The sequence below is a fragment of the Rhea pennata genome, chromosome 6, assembly GCF_028389875.1.
Source record: "Rhea pennata isolate bPtePen1 chromosome 6, bPtePen1.pri, whole genome shotgun sequence".
Classification (NCBI taxonomy): domain Eukaryota; kingdom Metazoa; phylum Chordata; class Aves; order Rheiformes; family Rheidae; genus Rhea; species Rhea pennata.
In genome coordinates, this window is record NC_084668.1 from 25,674,198 (window position 1) to 25,688,953 (window position 14,756).

Genomic DNA, 14,756 nt, shown 5'->3' on the forward strand with positions numbered 1-14,756 from the left:
TCGGCCGCGGCGACGAGAGCGACCAGCAGCGCCGGCTGCGGCGCGGGGCCCGGGCGAGCCGGAGCCCGGCGCGGCTCCGCGCTGCCCGGGCAGGGTTACGCGGGACGGCGAGCGTCTGCCGTGCCGGAGCCAGCGCAGGCCGGCGGCGCGCGTAGGCGCTGGCGGAAGCCGCCAGCACGGGCACCCGGCCGCTACACAGCGCAGGGAGCCGCGGTAGGTCGAGCTGACGGAGCGGCTCGTGCTCGCTGCGGCGGGAGAACAAAGCCCGCCCCGCCGGCAGCGGGGCAGGGCAGCGCCGGGGCAGGGGCGAGGGGAAGGCGAGCCCTGGCGGCGGCGGCGGCGGCGGCGCCCGCCCGGCTCTGGCAGCGGCCTCCGCGCCCGGCGGCTGCTTTTCCGTGCGCGACGCGCCCTCCCCGCGCTCTAGTTTAAATCCGGCGGTGGCTGCGGGGCCGCCGCCCGCTGGCTGCTGCCCGGCGCTGGCCGAGCTCGGGTCCCGCGGGGCTCCGCTCCGCTCCGCCGCGCCGGGCCGGGCCGGGCCGGGCCGCGCTGTCACGGCGGCGCGGGGCGGGGCGCGGCGCGGCGCGGCAGGCGCGGGCCCGGCGCGGCCGCAGCGGCGCCGCCATCCCGCGGCGGCGAGCGCTGCCCCAGGTGGGTGCAGGCGGCGCGGAGGGCACCTTGCGCGGCGCGGGGGGGCTGCGGCGGGGCTGCGGCGGCCGCGGCGGCGCCTCGCCTCCTCCGCCAGCGCGGCGGAGCTGCGGCGGCGAGCGCAGCCGCCGGGCCGCGCCGGGAGGTTGGCGTTGGGCGGCGGCGGCGGCGAGGGGTCCGCCCGCCCGCGCTGGGCCGGCACCGGCGGCGGGGGCCGCGGCCGGGGCCTGCTCGTGTATCGGCCGCTGCGGCGGAGCGCGGGGAGCGGCGTTATGTAAGTGGCGGCGGGCGGGCGAGGGCAGGGGCGGCAGCGGCTCCGTGGCGCCGGGTCGTTTCCCCCTCAAGTCATTCTATTTATCTCTTTTTTTCAGAGCATTTTAAAATACCCTAATTAACTCTGTTTGTGAGAATGAATTGCAGATCGGAAATTACTGAATTGATATACACCGGCACCTTTTCGTTCTGTCTTTCTCTCTTAAAAAAGAAACGTTGGCCTTTATTCCTAATTTCCTAGCAATGCTGCAAGACCGTGGCGTATTTGGCGTGGGTATGGATCCGTTAAAGCGGTGCTTCGGGAATCGTCTGCTTCCCAGGGGTGCTGATGCTTAAAATCGCCATCTGATGTGGGTTTTGCCGTTGCTCCTTCGTTTGATTTTATTTCGCAGCTGCTTTCGCATGCTGCGAGACTGCGTTGTCCATCTCCTTCCCCAGTGCTTCAGCAATGCAGATACTGTGGACTGACAGTAAACGAAACAAAAGAACTCGCGGGGCTTCTCGGAGTGAGTTCGGTGTCCAAGGTCGAGCAGCAAACTGCAGTGTAACTTGTGTGTGCCAGTGTAGCAGCGCAAAAGTGTTCACAAGTGAAAAGCGTTCCTTAAATAGACTTATCTCTTACAGAACAGAGGAAAAAGATTACTTAGTGAAGGTGTGAGAAAATTGCTCTTTTTGGAGTACAATTAGCTATATCAGCTCAATTTTAATGGAACTAGTATATTTAATTGCATTCCTAACAGGTTTTTCTATTCTCCAGATGATTAACTTGTGGAGTTATACCAGCTCATAGATTAAAATCTCATCAAATATCTCACGGTTTCTTTATAATTGTTTGCTCTGTGACTCTTCTAATAGCCAGCTTTTGTCCATATAGCCGTAGATACTTTAATTAAATTGTTCTATCTTGGTATAAATGACATGACCTTTAGTGGTTAAGCAAGGCAACTGGTATCACCGTATTTTATATATTTAATAGAACATTAACTATATAAATAGTACTATATAAAATAATAGTTTTATTTTAATTTGTTAAAAAGTTTGCACAGGAAGAGGACTTATTTCTTCTCTCCATTTTACATGAATCAACAGAAATGTGTGCCACTTAAGTATCAGATGAGAGGATTATTACTTAAAATACCCTAAGGAGTTTTATATTTAAATTACTCTTTTTTTTTTTTTTTTTTTTTTTTTTTTTTTTTTAATACATGTAAGTGGCAGGATGTATTTCCAGAAAGAAAATGCAAAATATTGTAGGGTTTGTGACTGAAGACTCCTTAATAATTTTTCCTTGCTACAACAGGTATATTTACTTTTACTGGAGTCACTCAAGCTTTCTTCTTCCAGTTCCTGATAATTTGCTATTACACTTCCTGAGCCTTCGTAGTGATTGTGAGCCATAGAGTTAGCGTGTTCTTAAGTGGTCTTTCTTACCTTGTCTTTTGTTCTTAGCCCGTTCCAGGAGCTTATTCCTAAATCTCGGTGATGCTCCAAGGTTCTACTGCTGTTTTCTAATTTTTTTCTTTTTTTTTTTTTTTCCCTTCCCCTTTGGATTCCACCTAGGAGCAGCAAAACATTGGTTCATAAACTCATGCAAAAACAAGCAATTTTCTTTCAAGTGCTGGTGTAGAAAGCCTGTGCTCTCTATATATGTTTGGATGTTTTCTATATAACCATCAAAAGTACAATTTTGCGTACGACTCTTACTGCACAGCTGAACTGCCCATCAGACCAGATGTCAAAGATACTACAGTTATTGAATGATAAAGCACTACAGCTTTCTCAACAGAAGAGTCTCTACCTCTTGATCTATTGCATGTGCTGCTCGAGACAGAAATGTCCTGTTTTACCTCTTTCTTCAATCCATGCTAGAGATGAAGACAGAGAATATGAATGTTACTGCTTCAATTTTCTTTCTTTTGCACGTGTGTGCAGGTTATGTACAGAAATCTACACTTTGATGCCTCATGTTTTTTCTGAAGTACAGTCTACCACTGCATTTTTTAGTATGACAGAAGTGAGTCTTTTTGTTTTTGTTTTGCCCAATATATGAGATATCAGTGCAGGTTTTCTCTAGGGATTCTTTTGTGTATATTTCCTTAGATTTCTGAGAATTTAATATCTCAAGCACCACATGGCTTTGTCTCAGGAGACTCATGTGCACGGAGCATGAGCCCTCTAGTTCAGCACCTCTGTGCCACACTGGAGAAATTACTCTCAATGATGTTAATATTGCAGTGGGATATGGAGAAGAGAACTGCCAGAAATTCACATCTTAAGGATAAGGGGATAAGGATAAGGTGTACTTGTGTGCATGCGCCTGTATTTTTAATGTGGATATATACAATAAGCCTGTCCTAATTAAACCATTATGTTTCATGTATAGAGCAGAAAATAATTGTCTATTTCTTAAACACTAAACAACTCATTTTCCAGAGATTTTTTGGATGCAAGTGATTATTAAGGATTGGGAGACTTTCTTTTTCTTTCTTTTATCCTTTTTTCTTTCTTTCTTTCTTTTTTTCCCTGGTAACTAATTGCTTGCTGTATGAGAAGCCTGCAATGACACTGGCATGGGAAAAGGTAACCGTTTTTACAGATAATTTTTGTGGGGAATGTTACTCTGGGTACTTCTAAAAGGAATTTCTTCAAAAACCTCCTTAAGGCTTATATTTCGTTCTTAAACTGAGTTTTAATGAGATTAAAAAAAAATCCTAGTGGAATACTGAAGTAAATGCTTGCTTCTTTTATTGGTTGAATTTGCTGTATCAAGGTTCTAGATGTTTGAGGAAGCAGCAACAGATTATTACAGCAGTATACAAACCAAAGTGAATATGCTCAGGCCATGTGAAAGATGTTGAATTTTTGGCTGATTCAAAACACAGCTTTGGTGATGACAGATACGGAAATTCTGCAACTGTAAGAAATCTGATGGGGAGGAAGATATGTAATAAAGTGTAAAGTAAGGAGAACTGTATTTAAAGGGACTATTACAAAATATTAGAGAATGTGGATTGATAGCAGAGTTCTTATGAATGGTGTTACTTACTTGTTTTTTTACTGGTGTTTGTGATTAATTGCCGTAGTGCCATACCAAGGGTTTCCAAACTGTAAGTACAAACCTACAGCTTTCAGCTATTTCCTGTAAGTCAGAGTGTAGACATAAAGGCAATTACAAATTGTCTTTAAATGCTGTTACGTACATTCTGGTGGATGTGTTTCTAGCATAATGCTCTTTCAGGATCATTCCTTCCAGAGGGGTTGAAAAACAATGGAAGATGTTTTCAATGCTGATAGTTGAGATGTGTGAAAGGGGGATCAGCTAAAGAGCTAAATATAGAAGATAGTACAAGGACCTATGAGTAATGATGTACAAGCAGGCATATCGGTGTCTTTTAAGGAAGCTTCTGGGCTGAGTAAACCAGTTAAGATATTAAGGGAGGAAAAAAATAATACTAAAATAGTGGGGATGACCATTGAAAGAGGAAAAAATAAGGTTGAAGCTGATTTTGACCCTGAGCAGGGCGTTTGTACCACATGAGCTCCGGAGGTCCTTCCAACAAAAGTACTGTATGATTTTAACTGTTTTGGCATTAAAGGCAAAACTCAGACAATTCTGTTTGGTAGTTGCAATAAATAGATGGTGTGTAGTAACTTTGAGTTATTTTCTCTGTAGTATTTATTATTATTGTTATTAATGTAGTATTTATGTTGCATTATTTTCTCTGGAACATGAAGTATTTGTCAGTAGTTTAGGTTCTAGTTTCAAATAAAATCTCTCAGCATGTATTGAGAGACACATAGAGCTATGGATGGCAGTAGCAGGGAGTGAGCTGCTAAATTTCCAAGCTTCTCTTTCTGAGAAAGGTACAGGCAGGTTGTTCAAATGTTTTAAGCCCCTCAATTACAAATTGAAAGAGGAAAAAAAGATTGCATTCCATTACTTGTATGCACTTACTGTTTTAAAAAGAGAAGCTTTCAAGAAAGAAGGAAGATAGAGATTAAAAAGAGTAAGAGGAAGAATCTGGAATGTGTTATAATGTCTTAAAGATTAGAATAATTTTTATGCTGATCCTTAGAAATGCCTCACTGTAGCAGACAACAGCTGTATTTTGAGACCAAGTTAAATGATTACCTCGTTGGTTTGAGTTCATTAGAGACAGAGGTGAAAAGGAAAGAAATCTTAGTTGCTTGTGAACTTTGGGTAGCATTGCAAGAACTTCGTAAGTAACAGGTGACATGTTGCATCTGTAAAAAAAAAAAAAAATCATGATATTTTCCATCTGAGAAACTTGATTTCCTGGTTGTCTCTTGGGGGTGGTATTTGTATTTCTAGCAGAATCTCTTATGCTTAGTCCCTTAATCAAAGTTTTGAAATTTAAGCCCCCTCACAACTGCAGTGGAAAAGATTTATAAGTCTTTCTCTTCACATTTCTTCACATTCTTCAAGCTGAGAATAAGATGGATAAGTGGAATCTTCGCCAGAAGTTTGCAGATAGGTCTCACTGGGTGGGACTGTGCTCAAGACTGGACTTTCTAACTGCTTTGCATTCTTAACTGTCTACTGAAGTAAAAGACTTTTGTCTCCATTTTAGAGTGGATATTAAGAGCTGGAAATGCTTCTGGTATTGAAACTATTTTTCAGTTCATGTGAAGCTTATTTTTCAGTTCATGTGAAAATTTTGATACTTTCCATCACAAAAGGTGTGCTTAACCCTGCTGTCCGTGTTGTAGTCCAAATGGAGATGTGAAGGAACTTAAGGCTTCCTTACATAAAAAGCTGGATTAGTTTTATCTGTATGTGATACTGACTGTAGTCCTGCCCTCTAATGCAAATACTGTTCTGTTGATAGAAAGCTATTTTGTGCCAGTGTATTGATTCCGGTTGAGTTAGTGAGTTATGTTTGTAAAGGATTCAAAGATATTGAAATAGTGTGTTAGAACCTATTACATCAGTGCAGTAGGGTACACCTCTGGGGTTGCTTTGTTATAAAAAGAACTGAATGCAAAGTAATTAACATTTGTGTAAGAATGAGCTATAAATCAATTTAAGGTACCTTATCTTGGTCAGTTACTTTTTTTTTTTTTTTTTTTTTTTTTTTTTTTAATGATGAATTGAAAAGTTTTCTATTGCTTCCAGTTAGGAAACACCCGTGAAGATATCTTCTTGTGTAGAAATCCATCTCTTTTTGTAATGTGCTTTCACAGCAGTTCTAATTCTTCTGTGAGGATAGAACTCTATGTTCAGTGAAGTAGGAGGAATAAAACAGCTTCAAGAGCACTGCAGTATCTATTCAGCTAGTTCAGTGCAGAATCAAGAAACAGGAGAACAAGAAAAGTGGGGATAAGGCTGAGGAGAATTCACTAATTTTTGAATTTTTAAGTTGAAAGCATGGAAAATTAATAGGTCAAGAGCAGAGGAGTTTATACTAAATGTTCCTTTTCAGAGCGGCTTAGATCTTGAGTATGGCATACGTGTCTGCATTGAGAATGACACTTGCATGCACACATTCGAGAAACAATCTGAATAAAAGTAATGTGAAACTGTAATTCTAGGAGTTAGTCAATACTGACGAAATCTCTTGGATCCATACAGCTAATTTAGAAAACACTTGCATGTCACTGAAGAAATTTGTTGGAGAGTGTAGCGGAGGGGTTATTTAAACTCAGATTGCCCAAAGAAAAGGCCCTATGAAACCTGTGTCATCTGGTGAAGCTATGCGAAAGTGCTGTGCAAGCAAAGCAGATCTTAGCTACATCTGCCCAGCTCTGTCTGACCCGATTAATCCTGTATGGGCTGGAAAACAAAGAAGCAATAGAAGAACTTTATTCTGTAATAGATGCTAACTTCAAACTTTTTCTAACACATTTGTGGTGGGAGACTGAAAAGTTACAGAAACCCTGGTAGTGACTGCAGTTTGACCATAGGTAGGAAGAAAGTCAGACACTGGCAGACATAGAATATGCTTATGCTGACAATTTAAATTAGAAAGCAATAAATAATGAAAATAATAGCTGGAGGGGTTGGTGGGGCACAACACACACAGACCTCTAAGGCTGTCTGAACAGCTGAGGGTGGAGGGGGAACAGCTTGGGTTAGGGGCCAGGCCACCATCCGGGGCTTGGATGCAACGAGTGGCTGGGATGAGTGCCTTGGGTCTCTGGTGGCAGTCTGAACTGCACCTCCATTCATGTGTGCTGTGCCTGTGTCCATGTCATAGACCAGATGTGTTGGACTAGAAATTGCTGGCCATGCACTCTACCCATCTTGCTTAGTAAAAACAATTTCAGAGTATTTGTCACTGAGTGGTGTGTTTCTGTTCTTGCGGCCACCTCACTCTGTTCCCCTGTGACAAACCTAACACTAGGATATGGATAAGGTGATGTTAAAGAGGATTTGGATCAACAGGAGGCTGCTTGAACATCTTGCCGGACTGACTGCAAACTGGTGCACTCATGGTTCTACCTCTGGTTTCACTTCTGGCCTTGCAATCCCTCTGCCTTGTGTGGTTAGCACTGTTTGTGCAGTGGGATAGCTGGTGGATGCTTGTCCTTGCTTTTACCATATGAATGCTCTTTGGCTTGGCCTGCTCCAAATTTCCTGACTTGTTAATTTATGAAACCTTGATTTTGTTCAGGAAAACAACTTTAAGCTGCTTTTTCCCCTCCTATCTTGAAAATACACTCATGAAAATAAAATTCCACCTTGCTTGGAAAGTAATGGCACTGTTATTTGAGAAGTAGCACCTTTTTGTGAGGGAAACGAATCCATGTAGGCAAAGGCTCATCTTCTGACGTTATGATTTTTAAGGTTTTGGCTCTAAGAGAAAAGCTGCTTAGATTTATTTTTATGGATTTGTCTTCTGGGGAAACTGGAAAGAACAAAACCGCAGAAGTAGAACCACAGACATGGCAACGAATATACCAGATAAAGGAATTACAGCTTGAAAATGCAAAACTTGTGTGCTTAGTTTAGTGACAAATGGTTCCTTCAGAATGTATTAGGTCAGCTGGGGGAGGTTGACAGTGGAAGTGATATTTGGTTAAAAGGAAGAAGTTTGAAAAGAAAACAGCTTGTTGAGATCTGAAACTGGAAGTTGTTTTTGAGTCATCTTGGGGTCAGAGGAGAGAGAAGGATAATTTGTGAGCGTGACACACATCCCTCTGGAAAAATAATTGCATTTCTTTTTGGTTTAAAAAATTTCTTAGTTTATTTAGTGTATTTCTTAGTTTTAATGTGTTTCTATAAAACAAGATTTCTTCAAGTTATGTGTGGAAAACAGGATGGGAGTGATAGGAAATGGAGCTGTAAGTTACTCAAAAGAGAAATCTGGATATAAAGTATCAATTCCCCACTGGTACTAGAAGGTTAGTTCTGTAGCCTTACAAATTCCGTATCTTTCATTGTAATGGATGTCATACAAAAAAATCCAGCTTTTTTTTGCCTCGGTTTGTCAGCTAAATTAATTTTAGATGTCCAGGTTCACTTGCACCTGACATCTTTGCTGCCTTTGTTTATGTAACACCTGGTAACTATGGTCAAGTCATTGTTGCCAATCTGTTTTAATGTTTTTGGGTGACAAAATCACAGGCAAAATTAAGCAATACTCTGACTGAAAAAGACAAAATTTCTTTAACTCTCCCAAGCTGTCGCCTGTGTTTTTGTGGCTGTGCAAATATACTGTGTGCTGCTAAGCATAAAATAGGTGTTCTACTGGAGCAGACTCTTTTCAGTCCCTTTTGTGACTACTAGTGTAACCAACACAAAAAGGGGTGCTCAGTTTGTAGTATATGATTCAGTGACATGTATGCAAAATTATCTTTGAGAAAAATAACAAGGTATTTTCTTTAATAGCTGCACATTGCAATCTGGAGAGTGAAATATGTCCCCTTCCCACTCACCGTAAACACAGTTGTGTGACAGAACCTACAAGGAGAAAGAGATGAAGATGAGTGGCTTCTATCTCATCTTCTAGTTAATAGAATAATAGTCCATTTTCTTGTGAAGTGGGAGTTCAGGATTAATAGGATAGGACTCAGGTCAGAATATTGGGATTAGAATTAGTCAAAGTGACTAACACTCAGACACAAAACTGCTTAGTAATTCCATCTGCTTATGAAATGTCTTTGAGTTTGAGGAAGTAGTTTTGAAATGAATCTATGATATGCTTTCTAATTTCTTTTTTTCTGGACATATAAAAATTGCTTTTGGATCTGCAAAACAGCTGGTTGCTCCTCTTAATTGTAACAATGAACATAATTTCTGTTCATAGCTCATGTCTTTTCCATTATGGTTGCTATCTATCCTGAAGAAGAGAGACAAATCTAAATCATGTTTTGCATGAATTTCACTAAGAGGAGGAGAGATAGTGGCAGATTCAATTATTGCTTTTGAAATTTACAAATTACAACTCATTATTTCCTTTCTTTTTAAAAAAGTATATTCTAACTTGGCCAAACCTATGTAAGATGACCCTATGAACCGTAAGTTCAGGTAAAGGAGGTGATAAAACAACTGTATTGTAATCACTTGGCCTTTTCTAAAGTAGTGATATTTTCCATAATTCCCTTTCCACTCATGTTTTAGGCTTTCCATCTGAAATGTCTAGACTTTTAAAAGATTTTTTTTAAATTATGTAATGGTTAATTGTTAATAGTTCTCTTAACGTTTTGCCCCTTCTTCATTACCTTATTTTTCTCCTAACCATGCCCCCCCCCCTTTTTTTTTAATAGATCAAAGTATATGCTTGTCGTCTTTGATGTTTGCACTTTCTAGCAGATGAAATGTTACTGAATTAGTTAATGCAGTTTACCTTCTCTCTGCTCACTCTCCCAGCAGAGTTTGGGAGGCTCTCAGGAAGACATGCCCCCACTTCAAGAGGGGAAAGAACTGCTAGCTGTTAGAGTTGGTTTAAGATCGATTATCACTTGTAAATCGATTGATCAAAATTACTAATCAAGATCTGCAAATAACTGTCTGATAAAAAAACAAAACATACCAGTAACTGTTTAAAGAACATTGCTAGTCTTCCGTTTCAGTGCTGATTTATGATGCACTAAATCTTTCTTCATTAATTTAAGGGTATTACAATCCCATTAACCACTTCAAAATATATATATTTTTTTACTTACTGCTTTATGATTATTTGGAAACCTTGCTCACTGTCTACAGAAAAAGTAAAATCAAGTTTAAACAAAATGCTTTGAAATTCACAAAGTAAACATACCAAGGAAAAGAACTTGTTTTCCCAATAGACTTTGTCCTAGCAATGCAGGGTATTTTTTTTTGTAACAACAGCAAGTGAAGTATTTTATACTACTTATGTTGGTGATTCTTTCAAGGTGGGTTAAACTTTTAAACTATTCTCTAACATATTTAAAAGTAATAGATAGGACTATTGAATGCGAGTTTCTTATGTAGAAATACAACTGTCAGCAGAAATAAATGTGTATGTGTATTGTGAGTCCAGAAAGCAATTCAAGCAGACCTCTCTGAAGTATTTTTTTTAAACAGTCTCAGTATGCTGCAAAAATGATTTTCAATTCTTTAGGCTCTCACAAATTGCAGCATAAAAAAATCAATACTTTTCCAGCTAATGTCAATTTTTTCATTAAAGGATAAATGAGAAGTATGAGACTTCTAGGCTTCTTTGGCTTCTATGCATTTCCCAGACAGTTAATCTTTATTTATCATTATTTTTTGTAGAATATGTTCTTAATGCTTGTCATCTTACTCTCTTTGCCAACCAGGGCTTGTGTTTAAGAGTTGAAAACTCAAAGGATGATGGAACTGTGTGGATTTTAAAAGCCTTTCTTCAAGTAGCTCAAGTTAGGAGAATGGATATTTTATTTGAGGAGATCAGTCTAAAGAAATGGAAAATGAGCTCTATCATTGTGTAATTTTCTGTTAACTCAATAATGAGATATTTTGTGGTATCTTCATAGTCACTATAAAATTGTCCATTCTTGGTAAATACTGATATTGTGGAGGTTTAGTTTTTCCATTTAATTTTTCTATTTTGAAATGTTATTATTTACGCATCCCTGAACAAAGGTTTCCTATTAATACGTTGGCAGCTGGCCAAATATGTTTAATTTTTTTTTAAAAAAACTTGTTTGTTGTTTTAATGCTCTCCTAAATAACCAATAATATATGTCAAAAATACCTTAAGTCTGAATTAGATATTTTTTATATCTGAAGCATATATGCACTTTGTATTTAAGTTTCATAGATTTAGCAAAGAACACCATGATTAAAGATACTGGGAAGGGTCAAAAGTGAAATATAGCTGATGTCAAGTATGGTTTTTGCTCATTATTTCTATTTTTACTAATAAGGGCGTGTGTTTGTGTGAGCAGAATGCAGGAGGCAATAGCGTTTTCTCTGCTAGCTTAAAAAGTAGAGAAATAAGATACTTTAGGTCAATGATGTTCCATTCTGTGAGGAGATAAATCTTGCAAATAATGGTATTTCAATTTATAAAAGTTTCTCCCATGATGTTTGCTTTTAACATTGTGGCAAAGGTTGCCTGAATAATGTAATAGCAAACTTATGTTTTAGCAGTGGATGACAGGGACTGCACAGTATGAAGCTTCATCAGTGATCCACAGAAGACCTACATGAATAAAAAAATATCCCTGAAAAAGAGATATGTAGATATCAATTGAACTCTATGTAGATGCATTCAGCAAATTGGCTCTATTGTTCAGAAACTTTAAGCAGGGACTGAATATTTTCTACTTTTGGAGACTGCAGATTGCAATGGACAATTCTGATTTTATAAACTTGAATAGTTTCTTTAGGTGCAGCACAGGTGCATGCTGAACAGCAAAACATCAACCAGTCAAGGCAGTAGCCATAATCATAGCCCCTAAGCACAATGTACTTTGTATCTACTGACCTCTAGGGCTATATAGTTTGGCTAGCAACCCTGCAACAAAATCCACAGCATATTTCAGTATTTTTCATCGTAATTAATGTTTTACATATTTCAGCATGTTTAGTACCATATTCCAATTCCTGCTATGCACAAAAATATTTCTCATCTCTGTTATTAAACAGTCTTAACTTTAAAAGGCGAAGTCAGCATTAAAGAAAAATGTATAAGGCTATTTTCTGCAGAGAGACAGTAAATGACAGAGAGTCAAAATTTAAGCAAATCATTTCCAGTGCTATTACTGGAGGATTTAGGAGAGATTATAAGGTTTTACAAACAGTTTTGAATAATAGAACATAAATATTTGAAAGCTTATTACTAAATAACAAGGAGGTATTAACAATAGACTTCAAGATCATAGTGGTCATTTGTCCCAGTTGCCCGTTGTCTTGCTGAGGATATTCAGGCTCTGATTGCAGTTTAGAATTTAAATCCAGAGCATATCCATAGCAGTCCATAGCAGGACAGAAAGTTTAAAAAAGGGAGGGAGGAAGGGATGAACTGAAACTTTTTAACTTTTCCAAATGCATGGGTGAATCTTAGTTTGGTAAAATAGATGTGATTTTCCTGCCTCAGGATATGCGCTAAAATCAAAGCAAACAGGATTAATCTGAGATTTGCTTTCCAGAACACTGTGGTTTTAAATTAGAAAAAAAGGTACACTTTAGATTTTCGTACCATTGGATCGGTCTTTTTATTAACCTTCCTTTTAGAATTGTGAGTAGTCAGGAAACTTCTAAAATACTTGTTAGGCATAGCTATGTAAGAGTAATATAATCTTACATGTCCTTTTTTCTTGCTTAGCATATTTTCTTGATAGTCTTCCAAGAAGTATTTTACTCCTATTTTATGATGCTGATAAATTTGGGAACAGGTACTGTATACAGCAGGAGAGTTCTAGATAAATTACTGTAAGTGTCTCGGCTGAGATTTCTGACACATTAGCATACATGCTAACTTACTAGCCATTGTTGAGGACTGGTCACTGTAGTGTAAATAAAATGAATTACTTTAAAAGTTACTACTGTCCTTACAGTTGGAATGATTTCTCCTCCAAAGGGAGAATTTTGTAACCTGGAATTTGATATGGAGATAAAAAGGTGGTAAGATTAACAACATGTTTTAGGACAGTTTATATCCTATAATGTCATAAAGTTTTTTTTTTTTCTTTTTTTTTTCCTAAGAAAGAGGATAAATTAAGTTTTTTTGGTCTGTTCATTCAGTATAAAAATATATGTTAATGAAAAATATCAACTGAAAACCACTGGATAGTTCTCACTTTTGAGTAGAGCTCAGATTCTTCTTGGCAATTGAGTCTGCTGATGTAACTTTCTGAATGTTTACTTGTAAAAGTGACAGTATTATGACTGGTAGTGCATAGTAGTTTTTTTAGATAACACTTATGTATAAATATATATCCCAATATATTTTTACTGTCTGAATGATAGATGGCTCAGAGTCAATGCAGCCCAACAGTTTTATTCTAGGGAATTTACAAATACTGAGTTGCCCTCCACATAACCTGAGCTCACAATTTGTGAATGATAACAAGGAACAGAGGGAGAAAATTTTAGCTATGTTTCTATTTTTGTTGTACTGGTTATGGTTTTTCATATAGTAGGATTTTATCATTTATACTTTAGGCATTACTTTTGCACGTTATATTGTTATCAGAACTGTTCCAAGGTCTAGCGGCTGCTGTCATAGAATCATAGAATCGGTAAGGTTGGAAGGGACCTCTGGAGATCATCTAGTCCAACCTCCCCGCTCAGCAGGGTCGCCTACAGCGTGTTAGACAGGGTTGCATCCAGGCGGGCCTTGAATATCTCCAGAGAAGGAGACTCCACAACCTCTCTGGGCAACCTGGTCCAGTGCCCTGTCACTCTCACAGGGAAGAAATTCCCCCTCACGGTCAGGTGGAGCTTCCTGTGCTTCAGTTTCTGCCCGTTGTCTCTTGTCCTGTCACATGGGGCAACTGAAAACAGTTTGTCCCCGTCCCCTTGACACCCTCCCTTCAGGTACTTGTACACATTGATCAGATCCCCCCTCAGTCTTCTCTTCCCCAGGCTGAAGAGGCCCAGCTCTCGCAGTCGTTCCTCACAGGGCAGGTGCTCCAGCCCTCTGATCATCTTCGTAGCCCTATGACGGACTCTCCAGTAGCTCCATGTCTCTCTTGGACTAGGGAGCCCAGAAGTGGATGCAGTACTCAAGATGAGGCCTTGCCAGGGCTGAGTAGAGGGGCAGGATCACCTCCCTTGACCTGCTGGCAACACTCTTCCTAATGCACCCCAGGATACATTGGCTTTCTTGGCCACAAGGGCACAGTGCTGGCTCATGGTCAACTTGTCATCCACCAGCACTCCCAAGTCCTTCTCTGCAGAGCTGCTCTCCAGCAGATCAGCCCCCAGCTTGTGCAGGTGCCTAGGGTTATTTCTCCCTAGGTGCAGGATTCTGCACTTGCCCTTGTTGAACCTCATGAGGGTCCTCTCTGCCCAACTCTCCAGCCTGTCCAGGGCTCTCTGAATGGCAGCACAGCCCTCGGGTGTATCAGCCGCTCCTCCCAGCTTGGTAGCATTAGCAGACTTGCTGAGGAGGCACTCCGTCCCCTCGTCCAGGTCATTGATGAAAAAGTTGAACAGGATGGGACCCAGTACTGAGCCCTGGGGGACACCACTAGCCACAGGCCTCCAGCTAGGCTCCGCGCCACTGATGACAACTCTCTGAGCTCTGCCTTTCAGCCAGTTCTCAATCCACCTCACTGTCCACTTGTCTAACCCACACTTCCTGAGCTTCTCTAGGAGGATGTTATGGGAGACAGTGTCAAAAGCCTTGCTGAAGTCAAGGTACACAATGTCCACTGCTCTCCCCTCATCTACCCAGCCAGTCATTCCATCAAAGAAGGCT

The 14,756-nt window shown here is 40.5% G+C and overlaps 1 protein-coding gene across 1 annotated transcript in view; it reads left to right on the forward strand.

Moving 5' to 3' along the window:
- Nucleotides 1-608: 608 nt before the first annotated feature.
- Nucleotides 609-14,756, forward strand: part of OSBPL6 (oxysterol binding protein like 6) — a 104,116-nt gene continuing 89,968 nt past the window's right edge. Inside the window, exon 1 of the mRNA XM_062578206.1 lies at nucleotides 609-648. The gene's annotated coding sequence lies outside the window, so the exon portion shown is untranslated. The remainder of the gene's footprint in view (nucleotides 649-14,756) is intronic.